Here is a 24,236-nt window from a genome sequence, read left to right as displayed (position 1 = left end):
ATACTCAAATAAATTTACTCGAGGACTCTGATGATTTTTGCACATTGCAAGAAATGCGTCTTCAGATATTTCTGTGCTCGATTAGAGTGGTCTGACCAGAGATGCTAACATCCCCATTGATTGATATCCACTTACGCTCCACACTGACATCTATAGAGAAAACATCAGCTTCAACAGTGAATGTACAATGCGTGGTGGGGATTTAAATCTGACGAAGACCAACATTCTCTGAAGATCAGACAAGGCATTCGGCCGCTTCTATCTGGGATCAACCAACACCGCCTGAAAAGGTTAGCAGCATGTTTGCCAACAATGAGCTGAAATTCTAGCAACGCATCTCGGCCGCTAGCTAGTTAAATTGTTTTTCTAGCTCGTTAGCTTTCCTGTTAGCAATACGCTCGCTAACGTAGACAACGACGGGTTGAGCTAACAATTTAGTAGCAAAAAAACGTAGCTAGTTTGCCATATAGAATTTGTGGAGGGTTACCAATTGTAATATGGGGAATATTACAAATGTATCTAACGTTAGCAGACTGCATTTCTGAGCTGTGGTTTATTAGCTAACGTTAACTAGCCCGCTAATATGCTAACGTTAAATAGCAACAACCTAAGTTCGTTGGCTGGCTAGGTAGCTACAGTTGTAGTAATATTATTTACTTTAATATCAGTTGTGCGTTAACATTATCCAACCATCAAATAGTGTAACTGAATGTGGAACTCTGGCGAGCGTGTGTCATTTCTCACTGACAAGTAGCTAGAAAGCCAGTAGTAGGCAGGCAAGCTTCATATGAGACAATAGAAAAACCGAAACGGGTACAGCCCAGATACATATACACTAAATATTTGTGTTATGTACCTATCTGGATTGTTTTGGATGTTTTCATTATGTGCATTGCTCTGACCGAACAAACTAATATACCAAATTGACCTCCTATAGGGATAAAATAATAAATCCATATTTGGAACGTTTTTGACTGACGGCGACGCGCAACACAGACCAAGAGACTGCACGAACGACCGTAGAGAGGACGGCTCGAATACCCGCTGCTTCCAGTTGTACCTACGCCCCAAACCGAGCGTTTCGTGCGAAGGAAGATAGCAAGGCGAGGGAAGTAGGCTACGGCAAACCTCCATCTCGCCCAGATACCTCCATTACGTCCACCTACCACCGCCCCCTTCAGCCATGGACCCCCCGAGGACTCGGTCGCGGTCACGGTCAGGTTTTTTTCACTATGGCATGAACGGTAGTGGCAACGGCAATAACGCAATCAACAACGGGAACATGAATGCCAGCGGAGGGATCGGGGTGAACTACCCGCAACAGACCAACACCGGCTGGGCTCCGCACACAGCGCGCAGCTATACAGAGAACCAGCACACCCAGGGGAACTACCTGTCTAGCGGGGCGCAACGCCACGCTTCGCATGGAACACACAGACACCCCGGCACTGGTAAGCTTCAACGGCTCCCTCCCTTTTCCCTACTAATCTGGATACATCACACCTCGTGCATGGATGAGTGTACCATGTAATTTAGCAGGTGTCAGGCTTGACATGTAAACAGTGGTGTTCCTCTTAGCTGTATAACATGTATCTTCAGTGCAGGGTTCTAGCTGTTTGTCTGAAAATATTTTCTCATCCATCCAGTGTTGTCTGTAGTCAGGTGACTGAGGGGTATGGACAGAAACTGTTAGTAGCATCCTCACTGCTTTTGTGAAAGGCCTGAACTGCCTGTTTGATCAATAAATTGCCTACATTTCCAAACAACATTCATATATTTCAATTATTGAAAGATGGCTCATACTGTCTCCAAAGAGCATTTTTATGGGAGCTTTGGACAAATGGGAGCTGAATGAGACAGTTTTGGACATGGTAAATTAGCACGTGGGGTTATGTTTTTGAATTGATAGCCCAAATTGATTTCAAGAATAGATGCTCACTATTTGCGCTTCGCAATTTTGTTGTTTTATATACAGGGAATTCTATCTGTGTTACCCAGTAGTGTTTTGTGGGTTCCACTTGCGTTCGAGATGTCAACGTATTCTTTTTAAAACCCAGGAAGTTCCTATTCAAACTCCCATTAGACAGCTCTGCAATTATGTAAAAAGTAATTTTGTTACTCACAAAATATGCAGTTTTGCTGTGCAACTCTTTATTTACACCCATGTTACAGGCAGTATGGACTGTTGACAATTTTCCAAGCAACTGGAGAATTAAAAAAAAATATTCCACACCTCCAATGCATGAATCACTAATTACTGTCACACACAGGTCAGATGTCAACAACCGCTCAAATACAATTATATTGATCACATACACATATTTAGCATATGTTCTTGTGGGTGTAGTGAAATGCTTGTTCCTAGCCCCAAAAGTGCAGTAATATCTAACAATACACACATCTGTCGACGTACAGCCAGAAGAGGACTGGCCACCCCTCATAGCCTGGTTTCTTCCTAGGTTTTGGCGTTTCTAGGGAGTTTTTCCAAGCCACCGTGCTTCTACATCTGCATTGATTGCTGTTTGGAGTTTTAGGCTGGGTTTCTGTACAGCACTTTGAGATATCAACTGATGTAAGAAGGGCTGTATAAATACATTTGATTTGATTGACATCTAAAAGTAAAATAATTTAAGTAATATTCAAATATTAGGAGGAGCAATGTCGGAGTGGCATTGACTAAAATACAGTAGAATAGATTACTGCATATACAGTACCAGCTCAATAAATTGAAGAGGCAATTTTTGGGTTTCTTGTAAAATAGATATTTAGACATTTTTGGGATGTATATATTGGCTGTGACGGGACTAAATGAAGATGGTTTCTTTGAAACTCCTTATTTTGTGAGCAACGAAAGTATTTTGACATTACGCTTGCAAAGCTGTGTAATGGGTGTTTTGAACCGGAGCTTCCTGGGCATTAGAGAGGACGCACGTCATTACATTTTTATTTTTAGAACAAGCTCTTTTTGGTTGGCTCTGGTACGTTCTAATTTACATTTGAGTCATTTAGCAGACTCTTATCCAGAGACTTAGTAGTGAGTGCATACATTATATTGTACTTCAAACAAGAAACACACAAACTAAATTGCACAACTAATTGCGTTAGTACTAGAGGTCGACCGATTATGATTTTTCTACGCCGATACCAATTATTGGAGGACCAAAAAAAGCCAATACCGATTAATCTGCCATTTTATTTTTTTACATTTGTAATAATGACAATTACAACGATACTTATTTGAACTTTTAATATAATACATCAATAAAAATCAATTTAGCCTCAAATAAATAATGAAACATGTTCAATTTGGTTTAAATAATGCAAAAATAAAGTGTTGGAGAAGTAAAAGTGCAATATGTGCCATGTAAAAAAAGCTAACGTTTGAGTTCCTTGCTCAGAACTTCAATATTCCAAGGTAGGAGGTTTTAGGTTGTAGTTAATATAGTATTTATAGGAGTATTTCTCTCTGTACCATTTGTATTTCATATACCTTTGACTATTGGATGTTCTTATAGGCACTATAGTATTGCCAGTGTAACAGAATAGCTTCTGTCCCCCTCCTCGCCCCTACCTGGGCTCGAACCAGGAACACATTGACAACAGCCACACTCGAAGCAGCGTTACCCATCGCTCCACAAAAGCCGTGGCCCTTGCAGAGCAAGGGGAATAACTACTCCAAGTCTCAGAGCGAGTGACGTTTGAAACGCTATTAGCGCGCACCCCGCTAACTAGCTAGCCATTTCACATCGGTTACACCAGCCATTAGGCTGATAGGCTTGAAGTCATAAACAGCGCTGTGCTTGCGAAGAGCTGCTGGCAAAACGCACAAAAGTGCTGTTTGAATGAATGCTTACGAGCCTGCTGCTGCCTCCCATCGCTCAGTCAGACTGCTCTATCAAATCATAGACTTAATTATAACATAATAACACACAGAAATACGAGCCTCTGGTCATTAATATGGTCGAATCCGGAAACTATCATTTTGAAAACAAAACATTTATTATTTCAGTGAAATACGGAACCATTCGGTATTTTATCTAACGGATGGCATCCCTAAGTCTAAATATATTTTTTTACATTGCACAACCTTCAATGTTATGTCATAATTACATAAAATTCTGGCAAATTTGTTCGCAGTGAGCCAGGCTGCCCAAACTGTTGCATATACCCTGACTCTGCGTGCAATGAAAGCAAGAAAAGTGACACAATTTCACCTGCTTAATATTGCCTGCTAACCTGGATTTCTTTTAGCTAAATATGCAGGTTAAAAAATATATACTTCTGTGTATTGATTTTAAGAAAGGCATTGGTGTTTATGGTTAGGTACAGCCGTCCAACATGTGTGCTATTTTTCGCAAATGCGCTTTTGTTAAATCATCCCCCAGCGTTGCATCGATTATATGCAACACAGGACACACTAGATAAACTAGTAATATCATCAACCATGTGTAGTTATAACTAGTGATAATGATTGTTTTTTATAAGATACGTTTAATGCTAGCTAGCAACCTACCTTGGCTTCTACTGCATTTGCTTAACAGGCAGTCTCCTTGTGGAGTGCAACGAGAGGCAGGTGGTTAGAGCGTTGAACTAGTTAACTGTAAGGTTGCAAGATTGCATCCCCCGAGCTGACAAGGTGAAAATCTGTTGTTCTGCCAATGAACATAGCAGTTAACCCACCGTTCCTTGGCCGTCATTGAAAATAAGAATGTGTTCTAAACTGACTTGCCTAGTTAAATAAAGGTATAACATTTTGTTTTCTTTAATCTGCAAAATCGGCGCCCCAAAAATACAGATTTCTGATTGTTATGAAAACTTGAAATCGGCCATCGGTTAATTGAACCACAGTCCATTACGGTGACATCATTAACATGACGATATCGCCACCACCACTGGATTTAGGATTAGTAATGGGATATAGGAGATTGACTTTATTCAGTCAGTTCTACACTTTTTTTTTTTAAACTCTTGAAATGTAAACTGTTTGCTCAAATAACCGTGAACAGCCTATGCGCCCCGACTTTGTGGCTGGCCGTAGGCCTATGAAACATGCAAAGAAATTAAATGAATGCCTCAAAAAGATGAGTGGATTTCAACTCCATTATTATCACTGATGTGGGATGTGTAAATTCACTCTCACAGGAGATGAAGCATCATGCGCTCCCTCCATGAAAAATAATAAATTTGACTGCAGCCAACTCCAGCGCACAAAAATAACACGGGTGCCGAGAGTCGGGACAGACAGCAGACTGACAAAAACAGCAGTGGTTCCCTGTCATCGCTCGACTTTGTGATTGACAGGCGCCGTCCTATCGTTCATCCATAGAAGTTGCGTGTCGTTCATTCTAGCGGGAGAAGGCTATACAGACTTCTCTGACTAGCGAATTGAAACTTTTTAAATGGAAAGAAGCCCAGTTAATTTATGAAGTGGAAAAAGTAGCTGGCTGACAATGAGTCTGTTATCGGCTGTTCAGCCGACAGCCGGAGATTATGAAAACTTTGCTCTGAGGAAACATACCATTAGAACAGACTGGATTACCTCGAGGCAGAAAGGCATATGAATGAATGCAAGCTTTTAATGAAGAGCTTTTGTAATAGCTCTGCCCGCCATCCGGACCTAATAAATAACCCACACAGAGGAATATGTGCACGCACAGACACACCTGGCTCCACACTTGTGCGGCTCACAAACCTACACACATTAGGCTACACAAACCTACACACATTAGGCTACACAAACCTACACACATTAGGCTCACTTGCCAACACACACTGACGCACTACAAAGAGGGATTTATGGGTATGACTGAAATTCTGTATCTCCCAGCTGTTTGATCCTCCTCCCTGCTGTAAGCAGATGTCTCTTGAGTACTGTGTGTGTGTGTGTGTGTGTGTGTGTGTGTGTGTGGGTTACAGCGTATTTGGTTTAGTGTGCTGTGAGCAGAGCTCTTGGCATGTCACGCCTCTTAACATTACTTTCAGGGGAATGTGTCTACTGGATTTGGAGGTGCTGAATATGGGACTTCATTTCACCACTGTTTCTCTCCCTTGGTCTGAGCTCGAACAGACTGACTGCATGTTTTGGCCTTGTGGCTCAATCCCGGAGCCAGGGTTGTACGAATCATGCTGCCACTGGCTCAAATAAGTGCCCTTTCTGTACCGAGGCCCAGATACTAGGACGAAGGCCTATATAACCTGGCAAACGTCACCCAACCCGGCCCAATCCTTCCCCTATGGCACATCACACGGCTCAGTGTCTGGATCTCTGTGTCCCTCCCTGTCGGAGCTGAGCGCCAGTCGCCTGGCTGCTCTTTTCTGTTCTGCTGTCACTGGCTGCGCGTCTTTGAGCTGTCAGTCTCCCTCGACTTCATAGAGCTGTGGCGTCGCAGGGAGAGGAGCGCTGGGAGAGGAGCGCGCTCCGATCTGATTTTTTTTCTGAAGAGACTGAGGGGGGCTAGTTGGGGGTGGGAGAGGGGAGGGGGTGTTTTTGGTTTTCAGGAAACTCCGTCAGCGCAGTTCAAGGGCATCTGCCTGTGAAAGATTGGAGTGTGTGTCTGTGTAATATTGTAGTGTGTCTGTGAGGCAGCAGAGGGGGTAGTTTTAAATGCGAGATCGGAGAGATTGTTACGTTGTCGAGAGCATGGTTCTCCCTCTTGTCAGTGGAAGACAGAACATTGTCTGATTTTTAAACCAGGCCATTCAAAGCCACTAAGACACATTCAGACCTAGACTGAGCAGACTTTATCCAGCTATACCAAGTGTGTATATGTTCCCTCAAAGTTTAAATATAATTTGGGCTGCTACTTTCTCTACGGATGGTAATTGCAGAGAGGGTTAAAAGGAGCATGACTGCTGCTGTATATGTTAACCAGGCCCGTCCAGGTCTCTTGAGTCTTTGTATAGCCTACTGCCTGGTTTGACCCTCCGGTTATTATCTCTCTGGCCTATAGGTGTCCTTCACTTCCACCCTGATAACGTCTGCAGTGATGAGCGGGACAAGGTGAGTATATTTCCCTTTCCCTATTACACCTAGTACCAGGACAGCTGGAATGCTGTAGCATGGTGTTAAAGTGGAACTGACAGTGTTTTAGCAGCATGAAATCTTATAAAAATATGATGCTTTTTAATTTTTTTGAACATGTTCTGTCTAGCGGGCACATAGATATGGTCATTTTCACTGTGTCAAACTTTCATAGAATGTTTGGGAATGATGTAGAGTAAACATTTTTATAGCAATATAGAGTGGGAAAGTGGCTGTGCATTTGGACAATTAAGACAGTGCAGTAAATAAAACCAAATAAAAATGGCAGTCTTATCCAGGCTACACAGATTGTAGCACCATAGCCAATCAGAGCTACAGTAGGCCTATATGCAAATAAGCCATTTGCCACAAGGGACTGCCATCACTCACTTTGAACTAGACTGTTTACAGGCAGTAGCAACAGCACGACTTTAGATCATTAGAAAGCATTTGCCAAAAGCCACAAAATACACCTGACTGGATTTTTGCACATATAGTACCAGTCGAAAGTTTGGTCGCGCCTACTCATTCAAGTTGAAGAATAATAGTGAAGACATCAAAACTATGAAATAACACTGGAATCATGTAGTAAGCAAAAAAGGGTTAAACGAATCAAAATATATTTCAGATTCTTCAGTCTCCACCCTTTGCCTTGATAGCTTTGCACACTCTTGGTGTTCTGTCAACCAGCTTAATGAGGTAGTCACCTGGAATGCATTTCAATTAACAGGTGTGCCTTGTTAATTTCAGGAATTTCTTTCCTTAATGCGTTTGAGCCAAGTTGTTGTGTTACAAGGTAGGGGTGGTATAAAGAAGATAGCCCTAATTTGATAAAATACAAAGTCCATATTATGGCAAGAACAGCTCAAATAAGCAAATAGAAATGACAGTCCATCATTACTTTAACACATGAAGGTCAGTCAATACGGAACATTTCAAGAACTTTGAAAGTTTCTTCCACTGCAGTTGCAAAAACCATCAAGCGCTATGATGAAATTGGCTCTCATGAGGACCGCCACAGGAAAGGAAGACCCAGAGTTACCTCTGCTGCAGAGGATAAGTTCTTTAGTTACCAGCTTCAGAAATTGCATCCCAAAATAAATGCTTCATAATTCAAGTAACACACATCTCAACATCAACTGTTCAGGGGTGACTGTGTGAATCAGGCCTTCATGGTTAAATGCTGCAAAGAAACAACTACTAAAGGACAACAATAAGAAGAGACTTGCTTGGACCAAGAAACACGAGCGATGGACATTAGACTGTTGGGCATCTGTCCTTTGTCTTATGAGTCAAAATTTGAGGTTTTTGGTTACAACCGCTGTGTCTTTGTGAGACGCAGAGGTGAACGAATGTATGATCTCCGCATGTGTGGTTCCCACTTTGAAGCATGGAGGAGGTGGTGGGGGTGCTTTGCTGGTAACACTGTCATGATTTATTTAGAATTCAAGGCATACTTAACCCATATGGCTACCACAGCATTCTGCAGCGATACGCCATCCCATCTGGTTTGCACTTAGTGGGACTTCGTTCTTTTTAACAGGACAATGACTCAAAACACACCTCCAGACTGTGTAAGGGCTATTTGACCAAGGAGAGTGATTGAGTGCTCAATCAGATGACCTGGCCTCCACAATCACCCAACCTCAACCCAATTGAGGTGAGTTGGACCGCAGAGTGAAGGAAAAGCAGCCAACAAGTGCTCAGCATATGTTCTCAAAGCATTCCAGGTGAAGCTGGTTGAGGGAATGCAAAGCTGTCAAAGGCAAAGGGTGGCTACTTTGATAAACCACAAACATAAAATATATTTTGTTTTAACACTTTTTTTTGCTTACTACATGATTCCATTTAGTTTTGATGTCTTCACTATTATTCTACAATGTAGAAAATAGTACAAAATAAAGAAACCCTTGAATGAGTAGGTGTCCGCTTTTGACTGGTACTGTATGTAAATACCACAGAGTCGTCTTCCATTTGGGAAATGTACAGTCCTATTGATCAAACCATGAACAGGAAGGGATCTCCTCCCTTTGACTATTAGATCAACAACTGTTAGCTAGAACAAGATGAGGTTAAATCTAACGCTAACAGTGGACAAACCTACTCAAACTTTCTCAGCTTGTATTTGGCTGTCAAAATTGCACTGATAAATGATGGGGAATGATGGTAGCCTGCCTGCCAATGCATGCCTGTCCCAACCCAGGTTTTGACAACTCAATGGGAACTTTCCAGCCCGTTTGATCGATGACAAATACATTTTACAACCGAGAGATATGCGAACTATGGATACGTCGTTTTTAAGTTCAGCCTGGCTAACCAGCCAAATGATTCACATTTCTTGCTAGCTAACCAAATGACACCAATATCTTTAGCTGCAGCCATTGAAAAATGTATATGGGGGAAGTTGGCCACTCACCCACTCATTGGTGACTTGACATCCTTCCAACAGTTAGCTTGCTTGCCTCTGTGCTTTTAGCTTACTAAATAAATGGCTACATGAATAGATAAGCTAGCCTATTAGCCACGTTATGATAGACTTGTGATGCCCTCGCTTGTTTGATTGTATTGGCCTTCATTTTGTCTTGTTTTTTTTGTTGTCAAATATTGATTTACCTGAAACCGTGTATCTGTATGAATGGCTGTAAGCAGCAAACAATGTACCAGCTGTGATTTATGACCAGAGAGCAATTTTTGTTGGACTACCAAGAAATGTTAATGGTGAATTTATATTAAACTGCATCCATCTATTCTGCCAACAGTACCCTACTCTGCGTCAGGTCCTATTTTGCTAAAAATGCTATTTTTTTTAAACCTTATGAATTTGCGTTTTGTTCATAAAATTGTGAATTTGGTGTTTTTGATGTATAATTCTGTTTTAATATCGTCAAAGTAGTTCTCTGTCGGTTCTACTTTAAAAAAAAGTATCCTCTCTCTCGCTCTCTCTCTCTCTGTAGATGGAGGACAGTCCTAGCCCTAAGCGACAGCGTCTTTCCCAGCAGTCTATGATAGATCTAAGCTCTGCCCCTCCCCCCACCCCATCTTCTCCCATTCGCCCCTGGGAGCTACCCCACACCCCCACTACCTGGGCCCCACCCCCACCCAGTCGCAGACCACACCCACACTACATGCCAGAGCGATGCCACACTCCTGTCCGCAACCGCCGCAGGTAAGTGTGTGTGTTAAATGTTAAAATTGGTTCAGCATCATTGTAGAGTAATTTTTCCTCTGGACATTATCTGTTGTGATGAGGATGTTTGGTAGAAAGAGACTGACTTCTGAATCCCCCCCCCCAGTCCTCCAATGAGACGCCAGCGAGGCCGCCGTGACCGTCTCCCCACCACCATCCCCCCACCCTCACCCTCATCACCACCACTACCACCACCATTACCACAACCCGCACCATCACCCCCACCACAGCCTCTCTGCAGGACTTCAGGATGAGAACTACCGCCACCCCGTCCCCCTCAGAGTTACCCCTATAACCAGCCTGAGGAACGCCCCTACCACCCCCAACCTGTCCCCTCGCCCCCTCCACCACCCTGCTAACCTGTCCCCCAGGCTGATGCACCCACACCCCCAGCCTCACCCCCTCAGCAGCAGAGCAGTATGGTGCTGGACCTCCATGACCAGGTCAGTGAGGAAACAGGAAGCTGCTTTTTACAGTTGTCAATAGAGCATTATTGAATTTGATTAGGGTAATCCTTAATCCTTCTACGTGGGAGTTCAGGTAGTGTGGTTGTTTGAACTCTGACCTTTGACTTCTGCTCAGGTGTCGTACCCAGTCTCTCCCCCTGGCGGCCCCCCCGGCCTGCCCTCCCACTCGGCCCCCCAGCAGCTCCCAGCATGCTCGGTGGTCTTTAGTGGGCAGCACTACCCTGTCTGCAGTGTCCCTCCATCTGTGAGTTCAACTAGCCTGACTGTCTGACTTGTATCTCTTTGATACTCTTGACACTGATCGTATGCCTACTTCATGTACAGTGCCTTCAGAAAGTATTTATACCCCTTGATTTATTCCACATTTTGTTGTTACAGCCCGATTGCAAAATTGATTAACACAAAATAATTCGCCCATCTACACACACTACCCCATAATAACAAAGTGAAAACAACATGTTTTTTAGAAATATTATTATATTGAAAATGCATAAATATCTAATTTGCATAAGTATTCACACCCGAGCCAATACTTTGTAGAAGCACCTTTGGCAGAAATCACTGCTTTGAGTTTTTCTGGGTGAGTCTAAGAGCTTTCCATACCTGGATTGTGCAATATTTGCCCATTATTCTTTAAGCTCTGTCAAAATGGTTGTTGATCATTACTAGACAATTTTCAGATCTTGACAGGGGTTTTCAAGGAGATTTATGTCAAAATGAACTCTACCACTCAAACATTGTCTTCTTGGTAAGCAACTCCAGTGTAGATTTGGCCTTGACCTTTTAACAGAACAATACAATTAATATCCCAGTGTCTGGTGGAAAGCAGACTGAAGCAGGTTTTCCTCTAGGATTTTGCCTGTGCTTAACTCTTTCTGTGTTTTTTTTTTAGTCCTGGAAAACTCACTAGTCCTGGAAAACTCACACCAAACTCACTTAATGATTACAAGCATACCCATAACATGATGCAGCCACTACTTTGCTTGAAAATATGGAGAGTGGTACTCTGTAATGTCTTGAATTGGATTTGCCCCAAACATAACACTTTGTATTCAGGACAAAAAGTGATTAGCTTTGCCACATTTTTTTGCTGTTACTTTAGTGCAACTATTCCCAAACTAAGGTAATGCCATCGGGGGTACGCCAAATAAAAATATGATTCACATTTTTTTAATTTTTTTTTACATACATTTATGTTTTCCAATGGGGCAATGCATTTGGGTGAGGTTTTTTCTTTCGCCTGAGTAGCCTCGTTTCACTGCCAAATATTTTTTTTAACCATCTAGTGTTAAGCAAAATAATGCCATGTCAAATAATTAACATCCAATCGCATTAACCGTTACTATCTCATGGGAAACCTTCACTCTTGCACAGACATTTAGAAACAAAACATAACAATTAAAATTTAAAAAAATAAGCCACATGAGTTTGGGTGAGAATAAAGACTACTTTTGTGTAGTAAGACATGTAATAAAAGCAACAGATACCATTAATGTGAAGGGGCTACAAACGTCTTATATGGTGAGCTACCAATTGGCTATGACAGGCAAGCCAAATACTGTTATGGAGGACTTAATTCTTGCTGCTGGGACAATGCTGGGGGTAAAGGCCAAAACTATACAGACAATGTCTTCATCAAACAACACTGTTTCATGACCCATCAGTGACATGGCAGGAGATGTTTTTGAAACAATTACTGCTTCGCATACAAGCCAGTGAATTGTATACTTTACAGCTGGATTAGTCAACAGACGTGATGGGCCTGGCACAGCTCCTGGTATGTCCGTTACGTTTATGGCGGGTCAATTAAGGAAGACATCCTCTTCTGCAAACCACTGGAAACCTGGATAACATGATATATATGATATTTCTACTGGACAGCTTTGTGACATTAAATGCACTTTGTTGGTCAAGATGTGTTGGTATCTGTACTGATGACGCAAAAGCCATGACAGGAAGACCTAGTGGAGTGGTAACGTGCGTGCAAGCAGTTGCTCCCGAGGCCACTTGGGTACATTGCAGCATCCACCGAAGAAGGCCCCTGAACTCTCGTGAATCTTCTGCACCATGCAATGATATGGGCAGCGACCATGGAACGCTTTTACAGCGTACAGAAGTGCGCTGCTTTTATTTTATATCTTTTTTTATTTAACTTCTTGCGTCGAGCCATCCCGGATCCGGTATCGTGACTACAGCCTCAAGCTCATTACCATAACGCAACGTTAACTATTCATGAAAATCGCAAATGAAATGAAATTAATCTATTTGCTCTCAAGCTTAGCCTTTTGTTAACAACACTGTCATCTCAGATTTTCAAAATATGCTTCTCAACCATTGCAAAACAAGCATTTGTGTAACAGTATTGATGGCTAACGTAGCATTTAGCGTTAGCATTCAGCATGCAACATTTTCCACAAAAACCAGAAAAGCATTCAAATAAAATCATTTACCTTTGAAGAACTTCAGATGTTTTCAATGAGGAGACTCTGTTAGATAGCAAATGTTCCGTTTTTACAAAAAATATTATTTGTGTCGACTAATCGCTCCGTTTTGTTCATCACATTTAGGGAGGGAAAAAAAAAATATATATATTAAGTCATTAAAACGCGAACTTTTTTCCAAATTAACTCCATAATATCGACAGAAACATGGCAAACCGATGTTTAGAATCAATCCTCAAGGTGTTTTTCACATATCTATCGACGATAAAATCCATCGTGGCATTTTACTTTCTCTTCTGAAGAAATGGAACGCGCATGGACCTGCGGGACACCAGGTAAATGTAGTCTCTTATGGTCAATCTTCCAATTGTATGCCTACAAACACGTAACAATGCTGCAGACACCTCTGGGAATAGACAGAAACCGCAGGCTCATTCCTGGCGCATTCACAGCCATATAAGGAGACATTGGAACACAGCGCCTTCAGAATCTGGGGCATTTCCTGTATGAAACTTCATCTTGATTTCGCCTGTTGCATTAGTTCTGGGGCACTCACAGATAATATCTTTGCAGTTTTGGAGACGTCAGAGTTTTGTCTTTCCAAGGCTGTCAATTCCATGCATAGTCGAGCATCTTTTCGTGACAAAATATTGCACTTAAAACGGGCACGTCTTTTTATCCAATAATGACATAGCGCCCCCATAGGTTGAACAGGTTAACCTTTTATTTAACCAGGTAAGCAAGTTGAGAACAAGTTCTCATTTACAACTGCGACCGGGCCAAGATAAAGCAAAGCAGTGCGACGACAAGAACACAGTTACACACAAACAAACATAACACAATAGAAAAATCTATGTACAGTGTGTGCAAATGTAATAAGGTTAGGGAGGTAAGGCAATAAATAGGCCATAGAGGTGAAATAATTACAATTTAGCATTAATACTGGAGTGATAGATGTGCAAGTAGAGATACTGGAGTGCAAGAAGGTAAGTAATAATATGGGGAGGAGGTAGTTGGGTGTGCTATTTATAGATTGGCTGTGTACAGGTACAGTGATCGGTAAGCTCCTCTGACAGCTGATGCTTTAAAGTTAGAGGGGGAGATATAAGACTCAAGCTTCAGATTTTTTCTTTTTTTTCTGCAATTCGTTCCAGTCATTGGCAGCAGAGAACTGGAAGGAAAAGCAACCAAAGGATGTGTTGGCTTTGGGGATGACCAGTGAAAAAAACCTGCTGGAGCACGTGCCAAGGGTGGGTGTTGCTATGGTGAGATGAGAAGGCGGGGCTTTACCTAGCAAAGACTTATAGATGACCTGGAGCCAGTGGGTTTGGCGACAAATATGTATTGAGGGCCAGCCAACGAGAGCATACAGGTCACAGTGGCGGGTAGTATATGGGGCTTTGGTGACAAAACGGGTGGCACTGTGATAGACTGCATCCAATTTGCTGAGTAGAGTGTTGGAGGCTATTTTGTAAATGATAATGCCGAAGTCAAAGATCGGTAGGATAGTCAGTTCTACGAGGGTATGTTTGGCAGCATGAGTGAAGGATGCTTTGTTGCGAAATAGGAAGCCGATTCTAGATGTAATTTTGGATTGAAGATGTTTAATGTGAGTCTGGAAGGAGAGTTTAGTCTAACCAGACACCTAGGTATTTGTAGTTATCCAAATATTCTAAGTCAAGTCAAAACCTTCCATATAGTGAAGCCGGGCGGGCGGGTGCGGGCAGCAATCGGTTGAAGAGAATGCATTTAGTTTTACTTGCATTTAAGAGCAGTTGGAGGCCACGGAAGGAGTGTTGTATGGTGTTGAAGCTCGTTTGGAGGTTTGTTAACACAGTGTCCAAAGAATAGCCAGATGTATACAGAATGGTGTCGTCTGCATAGGTGGATCAGAGAATCACCAGCAGCAAGAACGACATCATTGATGTTTACAGAGAAAAGAGTCGGCCTGAGAATTGAACCCTGTGGCACCCCCATAGACTGCCAGAGGTCCGGACAACAAGCCTTCCGATTTGACACACTGATCTCTATCTGATAAGTAGTTGGTGAACCTGGCGAGGCAGTCATTAGAGAAACCAAGACTATTGAGTCTGCTAAGAGTCGAAAGCCTTGGCCAATTCAATGAATACGGCTGCACAGTATTGTCTTTTATCTATAGCGGTTATGATATCGTTTAGGACCTTGAATGTGGCTGAGGTGCCCTCATGACACGCTCGGAAACCAGATTGCATAGCGGAGAAGGTACGGTGGGATTCTAAATGTTCGGTGATCTGTTTGTTAATTTGGCTTTCGAGGACTTTAGAAAGGCAGGGCAGGATGGATATCGGTCTATAACAGTTTGGGTCTAGAGTGTCTCTCCCTTTTGAAGAGGGAGATGACTGCGGCAGCTTTCCAATCTTTGGGGATCTCAGACGATACGAAAGAGGTTAAATAGGCTTGTAATAGGGGTTGCAACAATTTCGGCAAATCATTTTAAGAGAGGGTCCAGATTGTCTAGCCCAGTTGATTTGTAGGGATCCAGATTTTGCAGCTCTTTCAGAACATCAGCTGTCTGGATTTGGGTGAAGGAGAAGCAGGGGTGGGGCTTGGGCAAGTTGCTGCTGGGGGTGCTGAGATGTTGGTTATCAAGGGGGAAAGTATTGACACTTTTTAAAATTGAGAGACGAGGTTAAAGTCCTCCTATACTGACCACAAGTTTTACTTGTCTGACCACTTGCATGGTGACGATTTTTTTCACACGACTGGCTTATCAGGGCGATAATTTTGCTCGCCTGAATGATCTGAATCTAGGATTGACAGGGACTCTCCACAACTATATTCAACCTGCGGGACAAAATTGAGGCAATTGTTAAGAAGTTGGAGCTCTTTTCTGTCTGCATTAAGAAGGACAACACACAGGTCTTTCCATGATGTATGATTTTTTTTGTGTGCAAATGAACTCAAGCTTACGGACAATGTCAAATGTGATATAGCGAAGCACCTGAGTGAGCTGGGTGCGTAATTACGCAGGTACTTTCTCGAAACGGACCACACAAACTGGATTCGTTATCTCTTTCATGCCCTGCCTCCAGTCCACTTATCGATATCTGAACAAGAGAGCCTCATCGAAATTGCAACAAGCGCTTCTGTGAATTATTAAATTCAATTGAAGCCACTGCCAGATTTCTGGATAGGGCTGCGCTATCCTGCCTTGGCAAACCGCGCTTTTAAGACACTGATGCCCTTTGCAACCACGTACCTATGTGAGAGTGGATTCTCGGCCCTCGCTAGCATGAACACTAAATACAGGTACGGACTCTGTGGGAAATGATTTGTGACTGAGACTCTCCAATACAACCCAACATTGCAGAATTATGTGCATCCTTTCAAGCACACACTTCTCCTTAACCAGTGTGGAGTTATTCACAATTTGATGAACAAATAAGGTTTTATGTAAGAAGGTTAAATAAAGAGCTAAATGATTGATTATTATATTATTTGTGTCCTGGTCCTATAAGAGCCCTTTGTTACCGGGTTGTGACAAACTCACTCATTCTTATGTTTAATAAATGTATTGTGTGTGTGTGTGTGTGTGTGTGTGGCAGGCTTACAATGATGGCAAAAAAAACATTTGAGTGTGCTGACCCTGGTGCTAGAGGGGTACGCAGCTGGAGGTTGAATGTTTGAAGGGGTACGGGACTATAAAATGTTTGGGAACCACTGCTTTATTGTCTTGTTGCAAACAATGCATGTTTTGGAATATGTGTATTCTGTACAGGCTTCCTTTTCACTCATTTAGGTTAGTATTGTGGAGTAACTACAATGTTGTTGTTCCATCCTCCGTTTTCTCCTATCACAGCCATTAAACTCTTAACTGTTTTAAAATCACTATTGGCCTCATGGTGAAATGGCTGAATGGTTTCCTACCTCTCCGGGAGCTGAGTTAGGAAGGACGCCTGTATCTTTGTCGTGACTGGGTGTGTTGCAGCACCATCCAAAGTGTAATTAAAAACTTCACCGTGATCAAAGGGATATTCAATGGCTACTTTTTATTATTTTTTCACCAATCGGTGCCCTTTGTGAGGCATTGGAAAACCTCCCTGGTCTTTGTGGTTGAGTCTCTGTTTGAAATTCACTGCTCAACTGAGGGACCTCACAATTATCTGTGTATGTGGGTTACAGAGATGAGGTAGTAATACAAAAATAATGTTCAACACTATTGCACACAGTGAGTTCATGCAACTTATGTGAATTCTTAACACACAATTTGACTCATCACCTTTTATGTAAGCTTGCCAAAACAAAAGGGTTGAATGGTTATTGACTCAAGACAGTTTGTTGTATTTTCATTTTTTATGAATTCAAAAAATAATGTGAAAAATTCCACTTTGATATGATGGGGTTTTGTGTGTAGGCCAGTGATGTGGGAAAGGTCAAGGGGTGTGAACTTCCTGAAGGCACTGTACCTCCTTCTCACCCTGTTTTCCATCAGTATGTGTGTTCATATCCATGTGTATGTAATGCAGCTTAGTCGTGGGTGTCAATAATTGGAGCCTTTTGTGTATCTACTCAGGACTGTTTCCTTTACTGTTTCTCCACAGCTCACTGTAGTACATCTACTGCTGTATATCATTCCTAGTATATATTTTTGGTGCATGTACTCATAGATTGCATTTGGGTCATAGATTGCATTTGGGTTACTGGTCATGTTTGGATTGGTTAGGAGCTGTTCGGAGCTAGTAACACACCCACCAGCATTTTACTGCCCTGTTAGGAGCTAGTAACACACCCACCAGCATTTTGCTGCCCTGTTAGGAGCTAGTAACACACCCACCAGCATTTTGCTGCCCTGTTAGGAGCTAGTAACACACCCACCAGCATTTTGCTGCCCTGTTAGGAGCTAGTAACACACCCACCAGCATTTTGCTGCCCTGTTAGGAGCTAGTAACACACCCACCAGCATTTTACTGCCCTGTTAGGAGCTAGTAACACACCCACCAGCATTTTACTGCCCTGTTAGGAGCTAGTAACACACACCAGCATTTCACCGCACCTGCTATAACATCTGCAACCAATACACTTTGTATAAAGGAGAGATGAAATCATAATGTAATATGGTATTTTTCGCTCTCTCGCTCTCTCTCTCGCTCTCTCTCAGGTTCTGCAGACGTGCTCTGTGCAACATCTGCCCATGCCCTACCCGTTCCCCTCTCTGCTTTCCAGTGACCCCACCTTTCTCCTGCCCCCTCCCCACCTGTCCCACCATCCCCCTCACATCCCCCAGCCCGGACAGTTTGGATCCTACCCCACACAGCAGGCCAGATCGGTGAGTGGCGCTAGGGTTTTACAAAATGGGGGAGGGCGCGGCGCGTGTGTGTTCAGTCTAGCATTACACGCCATTTGAAGCTCATTAATGACATCTCTCTCGCTCTTTTTACCCTAGCCGTTACAGAGGATAGAGAATGACGTGGAGCTGTTGGGGGAGCACTTGTCGTTAGGGGCGGGTCTACACTACCCCCCTGCGGCCCACCCCGGCCTGCCTCCCCACTCCACTCAGCTCCATTTCCTCTCCCATGAGCCTCTGCCACAGGAGTTCTTTGGAGTGGTGAGTGTCTCTTGCCTCTGCTCATTACCTTGTAACCCTTTCATGCAACACCAGAGGGATTGTTGCATCATTATCTTGTAACCCTTTCATGCAACACCAGAGGGATTGTTGCATCATTATCTTGTAACTAATTTAAAAGTCCTGTGTTGGATGTTTTTTCAGTTGGTCATATGAAATCCAGTAATTATTTCTCCCTTTCAGTCGTATCCTAACTTCATGCCACGGCGTATCCCTGGACGACGCTACCGCTCCCAGCAGCCACTGCCACCCTCGCCTTACCACCCCAGTTTCCTGCCTTACTTCCTGTAAGTCCTCATTCATCTCTAGCTCTACATCATGGGTGTTGTAGCTTAGACTTAGACAATCGGGAGACTCTGCCCTATTGGTTGGAAGTAGCCGACTCTTGTGGCATAGCGTATTTGTGCGAATACAGTCAAGCTCTTTTGTACTCTGTCACATGAGCTGTGTATGCGCAGTGTCTGTAGGTAAGTGAGTTTCTCTCCCTGTCTGTCAGCTCTATGCTGCCAGTCCAGCCTACAGGCCCTGCCATCAGCCTGGAGCTGGACGTAGATGACGGCGAGGTGGAGAACTACGAGGCTCTTCTCAACCTGGCCGAGCGTCTGGGAGAGGCCAAACTCCGAGGACTGACTAAGGGAGACATCGAGCAGCTGCCTTCCTATAGGTTCAACCCCAACAACCACCAATCAGAACAGACGCTGTGAGTACTTCCCCTGGACCTACCAGAACCGAGGATGCTATCCTCCTCGACGAGTATACAGCTGGTGGTTTTGTTGAAATGTTGTAATGAAGTTGTGTTGCAGGTGTGTGGTGTGTATGAGTGACTTTGAGTCTCGTCAGCTGCTGCGAGTTCTGCCCTGCAGTCATGAGTTTCACGGGAAGTGTGTCGACAAGTGGCTCCGGGTGAGTCTCTCACTCTAGTATTTCACGAAGCACAATCAACTACACTGAACAAAAATATAAAACGCAACATGTAAAGTGCTGGTCCCATGTTTCATGAGCTGAAATAAATTATCCCAGAAATGTTCCACACGCACAAGAAGCGTATTTCTCTCCAATTTTAGAGCAGATGTTTTGTTTACCTCCCTGTTAGTGACCATTTCTTCTTTGCTAAGATAATCCATCCACCTGTCACGTGTGGCATATCAAGAAGCTGATTAAACAGCATGACCATTACACAGGTGCATCTTGTGCTGGGGATGATAAAAGTCAGCTTTAAAGTGTGCTGTTTTGTCACACAACACAATGCCACAGCTGTCTCTAAGTTTTGATGGAGCGTGCAATTGGTGTGTTGACGGCAAGGAATGTCCACTAGAGCTGTTGCCAGATAATTTAATGTTAATTTCTCTACCATAAGCTGCCTCCAACATCGTTTTTGAGAATTTGGCAATACGTCCACCCGGCCTCGCAACCGCAGACCACATCTACACCATCCCAGGACCTCCACATCCGGCTTCTTCACCTGCGTGGTCGTCTGAGACCAGCCACCTGACAAAACTGGGTTTGCACAAACTGAAGAATTTCTGCACAAACTCAGAAACCTGTGTTTGTGGTCTTCACCAGGTTCTTGACCCGACTTTAGTGGTCAAATGCTAACTTTCGATTGCCACTGGCACGCTGGAGAAGTGTGCTCGTCATGGCTGAATCCCGGTTTCAACTGTACCGGGCAGATGGCAGACTGCGTTTTATTCATGTGGGAGAGCGGTTTGCTGATGTCAATGTTGTGAACATGAGTGCCCAATAATGGCAGTGGGGTTATGGGCAGGCATAAGCTACGGAGAATAAACACAATTGGATTTTATCGACGGCAACTTGAAAGCACAGAGATACCGTGCTGAGATCCTGAGGCCCGTTGTCGTTGACATTCATCTGCCGCCATCACCTCATGTTTCAGCACGGTAACGCAAGGCCCCGTGTCGCAAGGATCTGTACACCGTTCCTGGAAGCTGAAAAAGGTGTCAGCTCTTCCATGCTCTGGATCAACGCGTATGACCGTGTTCCAGTTCCCGCCAATATCCAGCAACCTTTCACAACATTTGAAGAGTTGGACAACATTCCACAGGCCACAATCAACTCGATGCGAAGGAGATGTATCGCGCTGCCTGAGATGAACGATGGTCGCACCAGTTACTGACTGGACTTCTGATCCACGGACCTTTTTTAATATATTTTTTAAGCTATCTGTATACCAAGTCATGTGAAATACTTTGATTAGGGCCTAATGAATTTCTTCCAATTTGCTTATGAACTGTAACTCAGTTAACTCTTTAAATTGTTGTATGTTGCGTTTATATTTTTGTTCAGTTTACTTCTGAGTTGGTAACAAACTGCCAGCTGGAGTGTTATCTGAACAGGTATAAAGCCAAGGTTGGCGAAATGTATATATATTTTTCATGTTGCTTTTAACGTTTCTTTCTGTGTAGTTTGCAAACACACGTTTCTAGATACTGTGAAACATCTTATGTCTTCATACCTAGTTCTTGATCCAACTGAAGCGCCCTCTTGAAAAAAGAAATATATATATATATTATCTGAAGTTCTCCTGTAATGAACAAGTCATCCCTGCATGTTAACGGACTATGTCTCCCTCTCTGGTTGTCTCTTGCTCCAGGCTAACAGGACGTGTCCCATCTGTCGGGCTGATGCCTCTGAGGTCCAGCGAGACTCAGAGTGACCACCAGGGGGAGACAACCACTGACTGTCAAACAGTTTTAGCACTGGCCCCCCCCTCCCCTCCCCTGCATCTCTTTTCCTCCTCCTGTAACTACTGCCCTCACTCCACTTTCAATCTCTTTTTGAAGTGTTTCAGCCTCCTCTAACTCTGCCCTCCATCTCTCCTTTAGCCCTCTTTCCCTTCTGTCCTCTTCATCCTCACACTCCATTCCCTCTGGTCCAGCCCCCTTGTGTCTCTCTAGCTCTGGATGTCCCTCAGCGGAACCCGCTGGAGGGTGGGTGGGTGTGTGCGCACAAGCCAATGTCCACACATATGATTCCTGTCCGCTGGTATGTGCCAGCGTTGGGTTTGTGTGTATGAGAGACTGTATTTTTAGTTAGTCTCCGATCATGTATTTGTGTGTTTAGACTTGGGTATCCACATGTAGCTGACACTTAAGGGCCCATGCCACTCCGCTGCCTCTCTGTAGCCTGAACTAGTTGCTTTTTGTTTAGTTTCTCTGCCTGGCAGTTTACCTCATCATTCCTGTTGGTCATTGTTACCACGACGACACGCTTCACTGTATTCCTCTGAAGTTTCTCATTATTTTTATCTTTATTTTTGTTCCTTAAAAGATGATTAGTTTGTCTGACTTTGCAGTGGCACATGTGTTATATACTGTATAAATATATTAATATCTGTATACCAAATAAAAGGCTTGATATTAACTTTTTTTTTTTTTTATCACATTTTTGGACCGTTTTTTAAAAATGAATTATGAGCTGTGATGCAGTTGGGTTTGATTGTGCTGGATTGATTAGTCTGTTCTGGATGTTAGACTTTACGTGGTGGTTAATTAATAAAATACATGATACACTGATCTGTCTGGTTCATATGTAGAGCGGAAACGCCAGAGCAAACGATGGCAGAGTGAACTTCCAAAGTAGAAGCTGGGCGTCCTATCGCCTCTCACCACGGAACGCGGTCCGTCAATTTCCCGACGATTTTCCATGCTTGTCAACACCGGGAAGGTGATTTCCTTACCCCACGGACCACCTGCTGCTTTTAGCCGTTAGTAGTTCTGCTGTGTTTCTTCTCTCCAATAGATGGTGACTTGCTTTCTGTATTTAGGCTTCAACCGTAACGACTGCATACTGCCAACAGGGGGCGTCACTGTTCTTTGAAAGGCACGATTTATTTTACAGAGGGGATGGGTCTCAATTGAAGGGTCGAGCAACCGGACGGTTTCTGGTATCAAATCCCGGGTCCGACGGGGGACAAAAATCTAACGCCAAGTGAGCTGGCAACAGGAGGGTTGCTGGTATGAAATCCTACATGCAGTTGTACCCTTAAACAAGGCCCTTAAACCGCCAACGACCGCGCCCAGTGTGGCATTCCCCCGCACCTCTCAACAAGTGTCTTTCAGAAGGGTTGGGTTAAAAGCTGAAATCACATTTCGGTTGGACCTTGTGTACAATTGACCAATGGTGGTGATAATGTTAAAATCCTCAGATCAGTAACCCTTCCAGTTAGAAGTTTAGGGGTTTGTTAAGGATTTGGCACTAGATCAAGTCCTCGAAGGCAGGATAGGATATGCGTTTGACACTTTAAGGAATAGTACATTTCCAGTCTGGCCAATGAGACGTGCAATGATCATCACAATAACTAGTGTGAACCAATGATTGATATGCACACTGGATGACTGATAGGGGGCGCTATGTCGATGCTACTGTGCCTCCATTGTAAAAATATTTGGAAGTTATACTTATGTCTACATAACATTTTTGCCACATTTATTTTATTACAGATACCTTAATGCATACTTTAAATTGTGAGCTAAAAAAATAACATTTTCCTTCAAGTATAAAATTTAAAAAAAAAAGATTTTAAGAGGTACAACATACTTAAATACATGTTATTTTGTACTGTCATTGAAATACTGTAGAATTCCATTCATTCCTATGAAGGATTGCCTCTAATGGGGAGTGCTGATAGAACCGGCCAGTGGCTTCAAAGCCTCAATGGCCAATGCATAGCATCAGCAATCCAGGGTTGATATACAGTACATCATTGTGGTGTTAGTTACCTAGCACACGCCTGTTAGCTACATCACATGGAGGGGGTTGTCGTCTGATTGTCCATTGAGTGTCTCTCGGCAGACTGTCTCCAGGCAATGTGCCCTCTGACCTGCATAACGTGACCATACAGGATTACTTTCACTTCTTTTAGTCTCGTTCATTGCAGACATTTACTCTCTCTTCCTTGTCTATCTTCTAGTTCTCTTCCACTCTCGTTATTCTCCCTCTCCATTTTTCTTGATTTCACCCTGCTGCCTCATTGTTTTCTCTCGCTCTGCCTGCCTCACCTTTTAATTTTTTTTACTCTCCTTCATATTTTGTCTGATTCATGATGACGCAGCAGCTACAGCAGCGTTTCCCAAACTCTGTGCTCGGGACCCCAAAGGATGCACGCTAACACTACACAGCTGATTCAAATAATCAACTAATCATCACAATTTGAGTTAGCTGTATAGTGTTAGGGTAAAAAAAAAAACTATGTGGATTCTGAGGAGAGAGTCAGAGAGAGAGAGAGACGGTTATTATTCCACACTTCATGCCCCGAGTCGAAGTAACCTGATGTATGGAGAGTTAACGAGATCCGTTCTGCACATTGTCCCTTCACGCCACACTGGTGCGTTGGGCCTGTTTTGGAACCGGAGCTCACAACTCTTGTCTGTTACAGAGATACTGTCGGGATTCATCTGACCCGCCGCACATTCCACTGGGCTCGCAGATGCAGACGGACCTAAACACACAGGCGACACTTGCCTTGTGTCGTGGGATGTGCAGAGGGAGGGTAGAGAGA

General features: G+C 43.3%; 1 pseudogene; it reads left to right on the top strand.

Moving 5' to 3' along the window:
• Nucleotides 1-106: 106 nt before the first annotated feature.
• On the top strand, nucleotides 107-22,251 carry LOC115129466 (E3 ubiquitin-protein ligase RNF38-like; annotated as a pseudogene).
• The last annotated feature ends 1,985 nt before the right edge of the window (nucleotides 22,252-24,236 follow it).

The sequence above is a fragment of the Oncorhynchus nerka genome, linkage group LG5, assembly GCF_034236695.1.
Source record: "Oncorhynchus nerka isolate Pitt River linkage group LG5, Oner_Uvic_2.0, whole genome shotgun sequence".
In the NCBI taxonomy this organism is placed as follows: domain Eukaryota; kingdom Metazoa; phylum Chordata; class Actinopteri; order Salmoniformes; family Salmonidae; genus Oncorhynchus; species Oncorhynchus nerka.
The sequence above is the reverse complement of the archived record's forward strand: the minus strand, read 5'-3'. Positions and strand labels throughout refer to the sequence as shown.